Below are 17,308 nucleotides of genomic sequence, written 5' to 3' on the forward strand. Positions count from 1 at the left end.
TTTCTTTAAAGGACACCCGTTTATTAATCTGTAACCAATGAAGGGATCTCATAAATTTTCTGACTGGGATGTATTTAGGTGTTCCCAGGACTAGCCATGTGACCGCATTCTGGATGACTTGGAGCTTGTTTAGAGATAGTTGAGTAATGTTTAGATACAGGGCATTACAGTATTGAAGGCGTGAAATGACGAGAGCAATCACCACTGCAACTCTGATCTCCTTAGTATGAAATATTAGAATTTTTCTCACAAAGGCTAAGTTATTATCAAACAGTACTAATAAGTTTTTTGTCGCCGCAACAGGAACAGGTGGAGTACCGCAGGTGGCAGGCCACCATTGGTCAGACAAAATTGAATTGTCAGCTCTGAACACCATAACTTCTGTTTTCTCTCCTTTCGAACCAATTAGCCCGCATCCACCTGCTCGCCTCCTGCATACCCACCCTAAACCTGTCTGCTACCTCTTCCCAGTCGTCGGAGATGGTAACGATGATGTGGATATCGTCCACATATGACAATACCTGGAACCCGAACAACAGTACCAATGTGCCAATGGGGTAATGTACAGGTTAGAAAGGGTGGGGCCAAGGCACAGCCCATGGGGAACTCCACAGGGAAGCTAGAAGGGGGTTCCTCTGAAGTCGCCACATCTAACCCTTGTTTGTTCTGCACAGGAAAGATTCTAACAGCTTGAGGGCCAAAACCTTCAAACCGACCTGCTGCACTCTCTGCACCAACATAGATGGAGATATGGTGTCAAAGGCTGCTGACGGGTCTAGCAAAACCAGTACTGACATTCCTCCCTGATCAACTTGCCTACCAGTGGTATCTGTGATGGCAATTGGCTCTGATTCGGTGCTATGATTCTTCCTGAGCCCATTCTACAAAGTGTCCAGGAAATCATGCTGAAGGATGAATTTGGATAGTTGCTGGTTTATATGTTTCTCTAAGTTCTTCACCGAAGAGGGCAACAAAGAAATCAGGCACAAATTATTCAAGTCCAGTGGGGTCGCCATCAGCTCTTTTCTTAAGAGGGATGAGAGCTGCCTCCTTCCATACCTCTGGGTATGTCCCAGACTCCATGATCTTAAAATGGAGTTTCATTTAGCGAACACATCTCTTATTGAATTGCCAAAGACCTCTCATCTGTACATGGTGGATGAAAGACGTGAAACTACAAGATGAAGTGTACAACACAACAATAAATAATGTGTTAATGAAATACTTGGCCACTAACTGGGGATCGACACAGATGTGACCCAGTGAATGAGAAGAAGTAATGATGGTGGTTGGGGCAACATCCACTGGAAAAGTGATTGGTTTGACAGACCTTCTTAGGAGCGGGACCATAGGTGGGTAGAGGAAAATAGCAGAGGTGAGTCAGAAGACCCAATGAACTCAGGGGAACTGTAAGATGGTAATGGACCAAAAACACCAATTGGGGGAATTGCATTCTAGATTGGGTAAGTGCTCACATAGGTCATATCACCAAGGACTTTACAGAGAATGGGGCAGATCAGGAAGGATGCTGCCATAGCTTCTGAAGAAGGAGACACAAAGTGAGGATATACTGGCAGTTACAGTTGATAATGGGCCACTGCAGACAATGCACAAGGCTATAAGTTAAGTGTTCTGGAAATATCTCCAGAGTTTATTAGCACAAATTGAACCCTTAGACCCCATGCAGTTGAAGCATATGTCAACAGGGTTCAACTCCTGAGATCCATGGACCTGATGGAGGAAATTGACTCACTGCTTACTATGGTGGAACAGGAGGAGGCCCTTGTGGAAATGCATGGAGGCAAGAATCTGAGAACTGACCCCCCCAACCTCCCACTGCCCTACAACCAACCGAGTAGTGGTAGAGTATCAACTCTACATTTATGTAAACCTCTGAAGGTCTGCAATGAGGCCCAACAATCTGGTTTATTGTTTTATATGCGGAGGGAGGCCCTGATCGGTGTGGTCCCTAAACTGTAGAAAGATTGCACGGATTGAGTTCCTACAGGCCTTTATCAATGTTCAACGCAGACGTCAAGCTCCTTAGTAAACCATGGCATGAGGAGCACTAGTAATCATGGCCATGGCATGTAATTTGGATTCATACCATGTAAGAGCTCGATAGTCAACATATGCAGGCTTGCCAACAGAAAGTACTTCCTTGAAAAGGAATACACAATTGCCTCTCCTGGCATAGAAAAAGCATTTGATACTATGGGATTGAATGTCATTTAATTCACATTGGGCTGAGTAGGCAACTATATACCCTCTCTGGTAGCGAAGGTCTAAACTGGAAAAGGATCTGGGCTGGACATGAGGCAAGGCTGTCCTCTGTCCCCTCTCATCTCTCCTTATCACCCTAGTTCTGGAGCCACTAGCCAATATAATGAGAACAGACAAAGTAGACTGCAGCATCAGAGTGGGGGACAGGATACATGAAGCTCATTGTATGCGGACAATACTCTTATCTATACAAGGGATATAGAGAGTGCCTTAGTACGCACAAGCTTAGGACATTAGATGAATTAGGGAGTATTTCTAGTTGCGGACCGATTGGCCCAAATCACACCATATATCTAGGGGAAAACTGCTCCCTGAGACAGATATGGCAACCCTAGTCCCTGAAATACTTGGGCTTACATTTTACCTATTGTTTGCAAATCGATATTAAACAAAATATAGATAGGGCCCTCCAAGGTATGAATCAATCTTTTCCCTTTCGAATGCAACTTTCATTGTCATTTAGCCCTAGTAAACATGCCAATAGTCTCCAGGTGCATGTGTCTTTCAGTCAGTGATGTGCTTGGTATCCAAATCAACATTTAGATGAATTAATACCATGCTGGTCAATCTAAGCTGGGCCTTATCTCACTCCAATCTTGTTTGCTACACTTAAAGTTCTGTATGAACAAGGGGGCTAGGCCCTCCATGATATGGAATGCAGGTATTGGGCCTCACTGCTGCAGCTCCTCCCAGTGTGGTTGGAGAAGATGCCTAACCAAGAGCGGTTATTGCTAGCAATGTGTTACCCGGAGAGTGACTTGGACCCCTCCTCTCTCTCCAAAATGAATAGGGTGTGTGGTCTCCATCTGCTGTTATTTATTTCTTTGATATGGTACTGGGTAGTTTAGCAAGTACTGAAAATTTTCCCTTGAGGGGTACTTCCCCACTTCCACAAACGGAGACATGAAGTAAATGTGCGTTATGGGTAGAAGGAGGTTGTCGCAAACTAGGGAACTGATACAATAAAGACATTTTTTTGTTGTTGAAGGAAGCTAGGTATTGATTTGCTGTTGAGACTGGTCAATTCCTACTTGAATATCAATGGCTGACCGACTGACCTGGGAAGGATTGTCTAGGTGACCACCTGGTTGACCACATTGACTGTTACCACCAACTGCAAACTGGGATTCAAATATTCATGAGGCACCCAATCCACATTGTACGCTGAACCACCCTGTCTAGGCAGAGACATTTTTCGGTGCAACTCAGACATGGAATAGAATAAAATATTAATTTACCATAAAAAAAGTATCCAGCAATGTGAGATTCTCCATCACTCAGTTTGAAATTCTGCATTGGCTTTCTTACCCCAAAATTAAAGAACAAAATATATCCCACCAGCCTGCAAGAATGTACTGGGTACCTTTATGATGGATCCGTTTTTCTCAATCTGATACAGTTGTGCCTGATTATGGGGAATATTGGAAACTGGTAACAGACTCCTTCAAGAGTGTGTTGGGAAACATGGTTACCTATGTCCATAAACTTTTCATGCTGGGCCTGCATCCTTGACTGTTAAACATTTGTAGCCCTGTTGCTGTTTTTGGCCAAGAGGATGATATTGACACATTGACTCCAGCATCAGAACCTCCCCTGGGACTGTGAGGTGGGATGACGGAGACTGGCTGTTTCAAAAGAGATCCGTATGTCTATGGTGGAATGGACGAGACCCTCCCGAAATTGGCAGGAAATGTTGACTACTCTTAGTGGGGCTGAGCCAGACACTGATGCTTCACATGGATTTCTTACCTGATGTGGAGACTTTCAAGGAGGAGGTATTGACAGACCTGTATAATGTCCATTTGATGATTGCTTACAACTGCTGGCACATATCTGACACCAGCTCTGGACATTGTATCACAGTGCCAACTGTATGTTATCTTACTGCCAATGCTCTTTCACACGCATATATTTTTGTTGTACTGTATTAAAGGACAAATTTAAAAAATAGTTCTTTTAGAAAAAAGTTGGCCACTCCTACTCAAATACTTAGAAGGAAACAAGTGTGAAATCTCAAATGAAGCTCCTTTTCGCAAGGGTCTTCTTCATCTCTACCTCACCCAAAGGATGAGTAGGCTGGGAAGAGTCTTGTGATAGCCCGCATTGATGAGGAAATGAGACTCCTTCCTCTTTGTTGGAAGCTTTTTAAGATTATATATAACACCTAGGGGGAGTGAGGAGCAGTGAAAGGGAACACTTAGCATCCCAGATTCAGACAAGTAACTCCAGATAGGAGGCTTAACCTTTTCTGTTGTGATCCCTCTATTCCAAAAGATCAGTTGGGAGGCCTTAACACATTTTTGGACATTTGTATGCTCTTCGCCTAGGTAATTTAGTGGGATTCTAGCATATCTTAGATATTAAAATAGGATCCTCACCCATAGGTACCATCTGTGGCATGCTTCATCATCTGATCCTCACTCACTACACCTAGTGTGAGTGGGTGGACTCAACCTGGTTTGTAAGCGAAGCTCTTAACTACGAATGTGTTACTACAGGTATGGCCTGCCCCACTGCCCTATGATGCCGAATTAATATACACTGTATAGATTATACAGAGGAAAAGGCCCATTATGGTCTGTATAATGCATGCATGCATGCTTCTTCTTGTATGCCTTAAAAAACTGTTAAGGTGTTGTCAAAGTGTTGGTAATGCCAACTATATTGTGTTGGGATTAAATATGGACTTTGATCCTGAAGAAAGCCTGCTGATCCTGAATGGCATACAGAAGGCTGAAACATGTTGACTCATTGATTTTACGGGTCATTACCTCCTGGAAACCTCCTTCTGTTTTTAACCTTGCTGAAGGACCTCAAAGTAAATGGAGTTAGGATCCGGAAGGCAATTTGTATTTGCTCAAACTATCCCTTATTCTTAGTTAAGAGCTCCATTTAGAAACCACGTTGAGCTCACCCACTCACACTAAGGGTCTTATTACGATGTGATTCGGAAAGCCTCTGACCCTAGATTGGAGGCTTTCCGACTCACATCTCGGTTTCAATTCCGACCGCCTAATTATAATCTAGGCGTTTGAAAGTGAAACCGGCCGGTCATTCCAAGTGGATTCCAAAGGGCTCCAGGACCCCATCAGCCAGTCGGAGACCGCAACGTAATCCCATACGACTGCGTTTCTGCCGTGGGGATTATAGTGCTGGTTTCCGACAGGCTTTGCATGCCAGGCTTTCGGACATGGAAAGCCTGTCGGAAAGCAACTTTGAGGGCCCCTAGCGGGTCCCCCTTCTCCCTGCGGCATCTGGTTGGGGGCCAAGAGGGCACCTATAGTGCCCCCTGAAAATCCCTGCACCGTTTGGTAGGCACCGTGAGGCCTCCCATTTCTCTTTGGGAGCTTATGCTACGGCCGGTTTACGGCCACAGCACAATCTGCCGTAGAAAAATGGGAGTATGCGACTGCACCATGTGAGGTCGCATTGTTATTGCGGTGTCGGGACGGCCAACCGGAGGTCGGTCGGCCCCGACATCGTGACGGTATCGGTCGTAGGCAACTCCGACCGGCATCGTAATCGAGCCCTTGGTGTTGTGGGTGAGGATCCGATGATGAAGCATGCCACAGATGGTACCTGTTGGTGAGTATCTTACTATAGGATATGTTAGTACCCCACAACTGATCTTTCAGAATCGAGGGACCATAACCGAAAAGGTTAACGCTCTTATAGATTAGAAAATAGCTATTTTCTTCAAGGTTTGTACATTTGTAAAAACACTGTTTGGTAAGTAGTGATTACCATGTACGTTTTCTCACTCACAGACTCAGAGAGGAGAAGGTCTCCAAGAACATTCCTTTTTCTTTGAAACCGTCCTTTCCCAACAATTCCCAGTGCTTTTGGCTGTTAGGCACTGGTATGTGGCATGGGGACACCACACTTCTAACTTACCTTTGTCTGTTGGTGACTGGTGCCTCCTGGTTTATTTCGCTGTTGCGTGTACTGTACTGATAGGGTGACGGCATAGCAAGGGGAAGAAGACACCAGGCTCAGGGTAGGACTCTTAGCACACTGTACCCACTGCTAGATGCCTACTTATTGATACTGCAACAGTAAAGACGCTTTACTAAAGGTGGCCAACAACTCCAGGTGACTTAATCTTACTGTTACCTGCAATAAATAATAAAAGGAGGATTGGAGCTTCGGTTCACTGCAAGCAACTCAGTACGTTTTTGGACACGTTCAGTGCAAATTTTCTGACATTTTTGCCAGTGTTTTACCAGTTAATTTTTGTTTAGTGGGTCATTTCAGCCCTGCTTACTCTGGCCAGTATTGTCGACATAAAATCACATTAGATTCAAATCGCATGACAGATTCTAGGCCATTGTTACCTAGCTGTTTAGTCATTGTAAGTGGATGCAAAAGGGATGCACGTGCTGTAGGAAATACGAAGGATCATTCAAATTAATCTACAAATTAAGCAGATACTTTTCCATATGTTTTTCACAAGTGATTGTTACATCATGCTTTGAAGCACAGGACTACCATTATATTCATTAGTTTCTTTCTTATCTGAACACATACTATGATGTCTCAAAAGAAGACAAAACTATGTGTACACACGTGACGTAATAAAAGGTGGGTGTTTTTTATTCTGCACATACTAGATGTTTTTAAAACCGGTTTTCTCGAACTCAGTTTAAGAGTTAAACCGTAGGCCATGTAAAAGCAAACATCCATTTCCTTCCAGAGACAGCTGTTTAGAGCATCGCTGTAGCATTTATTATGCTTAATAATGGATTGAAAGTGTTTGAATTCTTTTTAAACTATGAACGTCCTCTTTAAATAACTTGTGCGTGTATAACAGTGATGTATGCATGAATTCGCATAGTATAAATAGTGTGTAATGGCCAAATAAGACTCATTCTAACGACTCCATTTAAATTACGTTTAAATAAGTGGGGTTTCTGCTATAGACAAGTGCTGCTTTAATCCACTGTATGAGGATATTAAGCATCATCATAGTGCAGTTCCCATGTTCCAATATCCCCAAAAACGAAGTCCAAGGCAATCCGTTAACTTTAGAAATTTCTCACAAGCTACAGTGTATTACATATAAATCGTTGCAACCTGTTTGAGCTAGAAACACAATTTAATTGAAATGTACAAGTTGTCCAGCAAGGAATGGATTATGTCACAAAGCAGTCATACACTTAGTTGCATAATAAACAATTGGGGAAATAAATAAATGTAGTCGCCCTGGATAAACACCATGCCATTGGTTAATTTAGATGCGTCATAGCAGTTAATAAAAATATCAGGGCGTATAGTTGTAAATAACTTAGTTTAAATTGTGTTGTAGGACTAGACAACAACATTAACTGATCATGCTTATTTTAATTTTACATGGAGCCAGTAGCAGAGAACGTTAAAAAATAGCATCAATGAGAAGTCTTTTTTCAAATGCATAACTTGCAATATATGAAGATGACTTACTATTACATGGTGCCATTCCGTGAACTACTGATGAAAGGCAAATTTCTGGCTACTCTAGAAACCAGGCAAAGTTTGATTTACTAGCAGTTCATTGTCACTTCACTTCTGATGCCTGTTTCTAACCACAGATTCCTTTAGTCTCCCCAGACGCCAGACTTAATCAGCATGTTTTCAACAGCATGCACCTATCACAGTTGGTGGCGCCACGTTGACTTCATTCTTTCCTGGGAGTGATGATGGCACCGCATATAAACTCAACCCCTGTACGTCGACGTCAGTTCTTTTTTTTCCCCTTCACTTTGTACATGAATCTGGAGCTCACTACCAACTTTTTCCTCAACAGTGACGAGTTTTCTCTGTAGACTACTTTTTCCCATTTGTTGGGGACTATGTCCCATCCTAAGAGTGCAGGATTTAAACTTTGTTAGGGACTGTTGCAAACAAATGTCTGTGACCGATTCCCATGAGTTGTGCCCCTGGTCTTTGCGTTCGGGGTATGACTCCAAGTCCTGTGAACATTGTGAATCTGAAGGTGATCTGAGAATGTACAGCAAAGATGTACATCGCTGAACAGCACTGAAAGTCCCGCTCGCGTTTGAAGGTACAGACCCATTCCTGCATTAGGACTACATCACAGTCCAAGTCTTCTGGTAAATAGAAGAGGAAGCACAAGAAGGTTAAATCGTATTGGTCCGAGCCTGCCACTGTTAGCTCAAAGAAATCATGAGGATGTCTGTGTGACTTTCGGTCTCGTTCCCAGTCCTCTACCTCTGAGTCGATTCCGCAGCTGATTCCAATGCACTTCAGTGTCCAAGACCATTGGCGACATCGCAACAGATAGAGGCATTTAAAGATGGATGCTATGTTGCTTACTTTTGCCACACTCTCGCTCCCTCTGATGCACCAATGATCCTCGAAGGCCTACGGTCGGGTTAATGCCACACAGGTTAGTCCACCCTCAGCACCATCTATACCTCCTGAACTAGTTTTGGATTTCTTCCAATCGGCACTAAACTCAATCCCAGTCCACATGTTATTGACGCTTGACCCGGAGAAAGATCCTTCTTTAGGACTCTGAGCTGATTTCACCTCTGCCCTGAATGAGGTCACGTCCAGACACTGTAACCGACTAATATCCCTGTACAATCGGACTGAGACAGAACCATGCCACTGCCTTGGAGCATTAAGGCAGTGCCCCAACAACTTTTCTGTTCAGACTTTTATCACAGTCAACAAACCTTTTGCGATGACAACAGAGATGAGAGCGAGTTTTCACCCTGTCACAATGATGATGACCATAAATATATATGACTTGAAAGAGGCCATTGGGTTGGACACTACCTTATTTCTAACTGCTGATTCCTTTCCACTGTCCTCATCCCTGTTCTTTGGAATGGTCTTGTTCTGTCTAAAACAGGTCCCAATTTAGAGGTTTGCGTTCTCGTACTGCCTATTATTGTCGGGCTCAGTGTCCAAGGGTGCGGACAAATCAAGAAAGAAACTCGTTGATGAACCAGAATGGTGCTTATGTGCAGGCCATCATAATTTCTGGGGCAGAAAGAAGTCAAGGAGGAGCTGCACAGCACCACCTCCTGTGTGAGCAGTGTTTTTGACATTTTTCAGATTCATTCTGGTGTGTGGGGAGATATCCAAAAAGTAGGAATCTGCTGATAGACTACCCACCAGAAGGAATGTTACTGAAGGAAAGTAGCTAGTTCTCCTTCCACATCTGTATTCAAAGACTACGTTCAAAATTTTGGAGTCTAGTTAATTTATAATGGTTACATTTTGTGAATAATCTAAACACATCTATGAAGGTTTAACAGTACTAGGCAATCCTGAAAAAAACTCGAATTTGAGGAATAAATGTTATTCCAATGTAACTTCTGCCAATAATTCTTTCCTTATTGCACCCTTCATTTGTTACAATTACAAAAAGCTATTTTTGACAAGTGAAGATTAGTGATAATCATTTTGTTGAACAATTAAAGAGTCAAAATATCCTATGACAAATGACCTTCCCTTCTTTGCTGGTTAGTTTCAAGCACTGCTGATACTGTGGGTTGAAATGTGACAATTGTTTTCAGCTCTGGTTGAGATAATGACGGTATCACACTTCAGAAAACGTGAAGTGAGATTGTTAATGCAGAAATAACTCTACAGGGTGATAAAGATTTGTCATTGATTTATTAAATTATTAAAACATGTCCATCATTTCAACAAAGGCTTGGCTTTAGAGTTAGGAAAATATTTCTGGAAATATGTCCATCACATAATCAACAGACTAAAGTTGAGGTGAAGAATTTGTTTGTATTAATGCAATCACAAGAAGATCTATAATGCTAAATTCTATTCCCACCCAAAGTATCCTAGCTCTGAGCTTCAGTTTAAAGATTTCTTTGAATAATACTGGTTGGCCTAGAAATTACCTCCATAAGTGAGACGCTCTAGGATATAGAGAGATCATATAAAGAGAGTCTGCCTTAAAAATACATTTTAGGCAATTCAGCCTGTGGTAGCTATCCTGACTGTTTCTGCGCCAGTTTTTATGCGTTTCATTAGAAGAAATTGAGGGCAGTCCTCCGTTACTCAGTGGTGAAAATGTGGGCAATCTTGATAATCATTGGCTCTTTGCTGGACTATTTCATTTTCTATATTTGTGTCTGCTGGATTATCCACATAAATGCATCTGAGTCAATGAAATCCCATAAATCCCTTAAGACCTGACTTTTTAAGAATTAATATTCTTGGTGATACCTCTTGTAGATGTTCTCTTTCTCAGCCAGTTCTGGGATGCCTACGGGTGGCTCAACAGCCTGCTTGGTAAACAGCGTAGGTAGTTTTAGCTATAAATGTATTCTGTTGCATTCTTTGCTCTGGCTGCCCCAAAGGGAATGTATTTTGTATACAACTTTCTGATGGACCTTCTGTGTTTATGGGCAGATATCCTGAACTATATCTTCCTTCTGGAGCCTTGCATTAATTATATAGCCAACCTTTTGGTTATACACAAATCTAACAAGCATTTTCAGTGCAATAGGTCTCACATTTGCGAGAGCTTAAGATATTGGCATTGTAAATGACAATGCCTATTATTTATGTGACTTTTAAAGCAACACACACATAAAAGGCATTGTTATTTATAATGCCAATAGCTCAAACTCTCGCAAATGTGAAACCACTTTAATGGTGGCCTTGCCCCTTTCTTTAGATGCTGCTCGCCGTATTCAGGTTACAGTGAGCCGCATCTAAAGAAAGGGACACGGGCAACATTAAAGTGAAAGCGCAGTAGGGTACGCTTTCACCAAAGAAGCCGAAATAAAGAAAAGTTATGTAGCGCAGATGCTAAACTGAAAGCAGACCGCGCTGTAAATTAAATAAAGAGTAGTCGCTATAGTAAAAGCGAACTGTACTGTAAATTAAATTAATAAATAAGCATGGGTGCTATAGTTAATGCGGACCTTGCTGTAAATTAAATAAACACATTACTATTAACAATATAAAAGCAGGCAGCATGCTGCCTTGTAGGAAAGCACGTTGTGGGCGAAATAGTGTTAGATCATTAAAGAAAATAGTACTCATGGCTTCGATAAGCAGAGTGTTTAACAACACAAGTAAAGAGTCCAGTTCTCATGGAAGGTTACAAATGCAGACAAGGTGGTACAAAGGAGGGACTACTAAGCCTATTTATTAATCAAAAGCAACCATTTCAAAAGGACAGTAACAGGAGCCAATTGAAAAGATGGGCAGAAAATTGGCAGACGTTGTATTCCACACCTGAAAAGAGCATGTCTCACAGAGCAGCGCATGCGCTGCCCAAGTTCGACCTACAAAAAGAGTAAGTAGTTGTAGTTTCTCTGTTTAAGCTCCCAAGCTCTGGAGCTAACTGCCAATAACCTCGTCATCTGCTCCATAATTGTTAAGAGACTTCAGAAAACCCATCTTCCTTTAACAAATATTTTCCACAGCAGGCACCACTAGCATTAAACCTTTGGTGAACATGTGCTGCATTATTGGCATTAAGATAAAAACCTTTAAAATAACAATGGAAGCAGATCAATCTGAACTCAATAAATCCCAGCTCTCCTTCTTCCACCGATAATATTGAACCCTAAGTTAAAATAAAACATGGCTACACACAACATTAAACAGACTAACAACTGTAAAACAAAAAAATCTTGGCAGAAATATAAACCCTCTTGGCCCCGCTGAAAATGTCAAGTCAAGTCAAGTCAAGTCAAGTCAAAGGATTTATATAGCGCACTACATACCCAGAGCGTCTCAAGGCGCTTAAGAAGGGGTGGGGAGTTACTTGTCAAATATCCACGTTTTAAGTTGCTTTCTGAATGCTAGGTGGTTCTGGGTAAGGCGAAGGTAAGTGGGAAGAGAGTTCCAGGTTTTAGCTGCCAGGTAGGAGAAGGATCTGCCTCCCATGGTGGTCTTGTTGATGCGAGGTACAGTGGCAAGGGCTTGGTTGGAAGATCGAAGCTGGCGGGAGGGGGTGTAGAAGGACAGTCGTGTGTTGAGGCATTCTGGTCCGATTTCGTAGAGTGCTTTGTGTGCGTGGGTTAGGAGCCGGAAAGTGATCCTCTTATTGACGGGAAGCCAGTGGAGGTTTTTCAGGTGACCAGAGATATGTTCTTTACGCGGGATGTCTAATATGAGCCTTGCAGAGGCGTTTTGGATTCGTTGGAGTTTTTTCTGGAGTTTAGCGGTAGTCCCGGCGTATAGGGTGTTTCCGTAGTCCAGGCGGCTCGTGATCAGTGCGTGGGTGACCGTTTTCCTAGTTTCGGTGGGGATCCAACGAAATGTTTTTTTGAGCATGCGAATAATGTTGAAGGATGAGGAGACGGCGTTGACTTGTCGGTTCATTGAAAGTGAGGAATCCAGGATGATGCCCAGGTTCCGTGCGTGGTCTGTCGGGATGGGTGCTTTTCCAAGGGCTTCTGGCCACCAAGAGTCGTCCCATGCGGAGGGGGAGGAGCCTAAGATGAGGACTTCTGTTTTATCAGAGTTCAGTTTCAGACGGCTGTGTTTCATCCATTCGGCTACTTCTTTCATTCCTTCATGTAGGTTGGTTTTGGCGGTGCTAGGGTCATTGGTGAGTGATAGGATCAGTTGAGTGTCATCCGCGTAGGAGATGATGTTTAGGTTGTGTTGGCGGGCGATGGCCGCGAGAGGGCTCATGTATACGTTGAAAAGGGTGGGGCTGAGTGAAGATCCTTGTGGTACGCCGCAGATGACTTCAGTGGCTTCTGACTTGAATGGTGGGAGGCGGACTTTCTGGGTTCTTCCGGTGAGGAACGAGGTGATCCATTTCAGTGCTTTTCCTTGGATTCCGATATTTCTGAGTCGCTGTAGAAGGGTGCTATGGCAGACTGTGTCAAAGGCTGCGGAGAGGTCGAGGAGGATGAGGGCGACTATATCTCCATTGTCCAGTAGGGTTCGAATGTCGTCTGTTGCTGCGATGAGGGCGGTCTCAGTGCTGTGTTTTGCTCGGAAGCCGGACTGTGAGGAGTCGAGGGATTTGTTGGCTTCGAGGAAGGCGGCGAGCTGGTTGTTGACAGCTTTCTCGATGACTTTGGCCGGGAAAGGAAGGAGCGAGATAGGGCGGTAGTTTTTGAGTTCGGTGGGATCAGCTGTGGGTTTCTTCAGGAGGGCGCAGAGTTCAGCGTGTTTCCAGCTTTCCGGGAAGGTGGCGGATTTGAAGGAGCAGTTGATGACGTCTCGGAGGTGCGTGCTATGATGGAGTCTGCTTTGTTGAAGATGTGGTGAGGGCATGGGTCTGTGGGGGAACCTGAGTGGATGGAGTTCATCAGGCGGATGGTGTCCTCAGTGGAGATTGTGTTCCAGTCATTAAGGATGTTTGAGGGGGGTGGAGGTCCAGCAGATGGTTGGGTGGGTTGGTCTCCGGGTTGGTTGTCGAAGCTGTTGTGGATGTCTGCAATTTTGTTGTGGAAGAATGAGGCTAGGGAGTCGCAGAGGGCTTGAGAGGGGGTGATGTCGTTAGAGTTGGCCGAGGGATTGGTAAAATCCTTGACGATGTTGAAAAGTTCCTTGCTGTTGTGGGCATTGTTATCTAGTCGTTCCTTGAAGGCGGTTTTCTTGGCCTTTCGGATCAGTTGATGGTGTATGCGGGTGGCGTTTTTGAAGGCGTCCTTGGTGCTGGTGGTTGGGTCTTTTTTCCAGGCCTTCTCAAAGGAGCGGCAGAGTTTCTTGGATTTCTTAAGGTCATCGTTGAACCAAGAGGCCTTCTTGCTGCCAAGTTTGATTTGGCATTTTTTCAGTGGTGCTAGGATGTCGGCGCTGTTGGATAGCCAAAGGGTGAGGTTGGTGGCGGCTTGGTCGGGGTTTGATGAATGGGCTGGGGGCACTATCTGGAAACCCTAAATTAGTTTTTTGTTTACATTGAGACTTGTAGGACCAACATAGCCAGTCGCACACAAACAACAAAGAAACACAAAAACAAATGCCAACAGCCGGCTGTGGGCCGGCTGGGCCGAACCAGCAGGAGGCTGTATCATGTCACCAGCAGGGACGCCGTGTGGAGGAAGCTGGCCTAGGAGTGTATCAACACCGGCTTTACCGTTCAGGGAACCGACACGGCTCCTGGAATACCAGTGAAGGAAAGGTTAAAAGTGTCTCAGAACTGGAAGAGAGGGCGTTGGCTAAAGGAAACACCACTCAAATGGAGACGCAATTTGATGCCCTGGATCCAGCTAGATGATGACGTACTATACCTTTCTCAGGCCGAAGATATCCGGTCTTACCAGCTACGTGCTGATAGTAATGGCTTTCACCGCCGCCCCTTACCGATGTTTTCAGGTCACAGAGAAGACGTGTGCCGATTTGTTATTGCCAACTCTCATATCATCAGTGGAGGAGGAGATGGAAAGATTGCCCTTCATAAGATCCACAGTACCATCAGTTTACAGTTCACAGTGCATGAGCAGGATGTGAATTGCATTGACTGCCAGGGAGGCGTCATTGTGAGCGGCTCAAGGGACCGTGCAGCTAAGGTGTGGTCTCTGTCCTCGGGAAGATTAGGACAGTGTTTGCATACGATTCAGACAGATGATAGAGTGTGGTCCATTGCCATCAGCCCACTGTTAAGTTCATTTGTGATGGGGACAGCTTGTTGTGATCATATATCACCTTAACGAATCTGGAGCCTTGAAAGTGGGCTGCTGATGAGCTGTCTGGGCACAGACTTCCGCCACGGGCCGGGGTCCTGGATGTCTCCTATGAAACCTCGTTCACCTTACTCTCGTGTGGTTACGACACGTATATCCGGTACTGGGACCTGCGCTCAAGCACAAGGAAATGTGTCATTGAGTGGGAGGAGCCGTGACAATGCCATGTACTGTTTACAGAGTGATGGAAACCAAATGATGGCAAGCGGGTCTTCCTACTATGGAGTGGTGCGGCTCTGGGACAAGCGAGCAACACAATGTTTACAGACCTTCTCCCTGTCATCTCCTACAAGCAGCACTGTATACTGTCTCCGCTTCAGCACTACACACCTGTACGCTGCCCTGGCATCTGCTCTCCACGTTCTTGATTTCAGTTCCACTGACTTACGAAACAAAAGATAAACAGGAAAGATCATCACACAACAAATGTCTCTTTCAGCTCATGAAGTGGTTACTTGGATGATCCACGTGGGCGTTACAGTTCTAGCTTACAATCATGGGCTGGGTGAATATCTCAGGGAATGCCTAGATGCTTGGCTTCATGAGTAGGAAAGCAAATTTATAAATCGGATCAAACTAGGATTTTATGATCATCTGCCTTTTACTATGTGAAATCTAACACCTATAATTTATTGTATATAATCACTTTTAAGTCACCTTTAAATAAATTTCTATGGCGATCGTGTATGTAAAATTTAGACAATAAAGCTAAAGGTGCATGGAGGCTTTCATTCAGAATAAATCTATTGGTCTAGAGACAAGTTCGTCTATGTAGTAGTTCACAATTCTAAGGTTTTCAGTCTCTAAAACTTTGTATGTCCTTCAGACTTTTACATAAACATAGAATGGTAACGGAGATGAGGTTGTTCTGTCTTTGTATGTGTATTTTCTCTTTGGTACGGGAAATGAACCATGCTTTATCCTTTGCCATTCACAAGAACTCTGAATGCATCATTTGCCTGTGTTGGTTTTATCTGGCAGAAAATGTGTCTACTCTAGAATTTGGTGAAGCCCAATCAAGAGTCCCTGATCTGGCCTTACATCTGCTTTGTGCCTCTCCTGGAGAGATATGTCTCAAAATTAAGTGTTAACAGTTTTCAGTTGCATCAAAGGAATGTTCCCTTATGATCCAATCAAGAGCTTTATTATTGTATGTGACATTCCCATCCATTTCTGGATCTTCAAAAGCATTGCCGAAGTTTGCTTGCTTTATCATAATTTTTTCATTGGTATATTACGTAGCCAATCAAGTTTGTAAAGAAGAGGGTCTTCTGTGAAATGTATCATGTAGATGATTCCTCAGTTATTTTCTTAAAATTTAGTAATGCTGTGATGAGGGTAACTTTTTTTATCTTGTCAATATTTTACGTCACACAGTTGCAATCGTCATCTGTTTTATTTGGCAGGAGAGCGCAAGCCATTTTTTTCTTTGTAAACTGGAAACTTTGTGCTCATCAGACTCTATTAAAGAGTGAGGAGCAAGGAGAGATAGCAAGAGTGTGAGGGGCAAGGGTATACAGAGAGAAGCATGAGTAGAGGCACTGTAAGTAGATGTGCTCTGGGTGTGTGTGTGGTGCTCTGGGTGTGTGGTGCTCTGGGTGTGTGTGTGTGTGGCTCTGGGTGTGTGTGTGTGTGTGGCTCTGGGTGTGTGTGTGTGGCTCTGGGGGTGTGTGTGTGTGTGTGTGTGTGTGTGTGTGTGTCCCTGGGTGTGTGTGTGCATGTGTGTGGCTCTGTGTGGGTGTGGGTGTGGGTGTGGCTCTGGGTGTGTGTGTGTGGCTCTGGGTGTGTGTGTGTGATCTGGGTGTGTGGCTCTGTGTGTGTCTGGCTCTGGGTGGGTGGGTGGGTGTGGCTCTGGGTGGGTGTGGCTCTGGGTTTGTGTGTGTGGCTCTGGGTGTGTGTGTGTGTGTGTGGCTCTGGGTGTGTGTGTGCGTGTGGCTCTGGGTGTGTGTGTGTGTGTGCGTGTGTGATCTGGGTGTGTGTGTGTGTGCGTGTGGCTCTGGGTGTGTGTGTGCGCGTGTGGCTCTGGGTGTGTGTGTGCGTGTGGCTCTGTGTGTGTGTGTGTGTGGCTCTGTGTGTGTGTGGGGCTCTGTGTGTGCGTGGAGCTCTGTGTGTGGCTCTGTGTGTGTGTGTGGGGCTCTGTGTGGGTGACTTTGTGTGTGGCTCTGGTTGGGTGTAAATGCAATAGGTCATGCATTTGCGAGCGATTAACATATTGGCATTGTAAATGACAATTCCATTTATTTAACTATTAAGCTATTGGCAATGTAAATGACAATGCCATTTATTTAAGATTTAAAAAAAAAAGAAATCATGAGCTATGCCTACCTTTAATAATGCCGAGACCATTGCATTGTAAATGCTTGTTCTTTTTAGGTCTCGGCTAGCGTTGCTGC

The 17,308-nt window shown here is 44.1% G+C and overlaps 1 protein-coding gene and 1 pseudogene across 4 annotated transcripts in view; both read left to right on the forward strand.

Moving 5' to 3' along the window:
• The window catches only part of TRUB1 (TruB pseudouridine synthase family member 1), a 184,453-nt gene that overhangs the window by 63,008 nt on the left and 104,137 nt on the right, over window positions 1-17,308 (forward strand). The window lies entirely within an intron of this gene.
• On the forward strand, window positions 1,507-16,313 carry LOC147712114 (F-box/WD repeat-containing protein 4 pseudogene; annotated as a pseudogene).

This window comes from Lissotriton vulgaris, chromosome 5 (assembly GCF_964263255.1).
Source record: "Lissotriton vulgaris chromosome 5, aLisVul1.2, whole genome shotgun sequence".
NCBI classification, from domain to species: Eukaryota; Metazoa; Chordata; class Amphibia; order Caudata; family Salamandridae; genus Lissotriton; species Lissotriton vulgaris.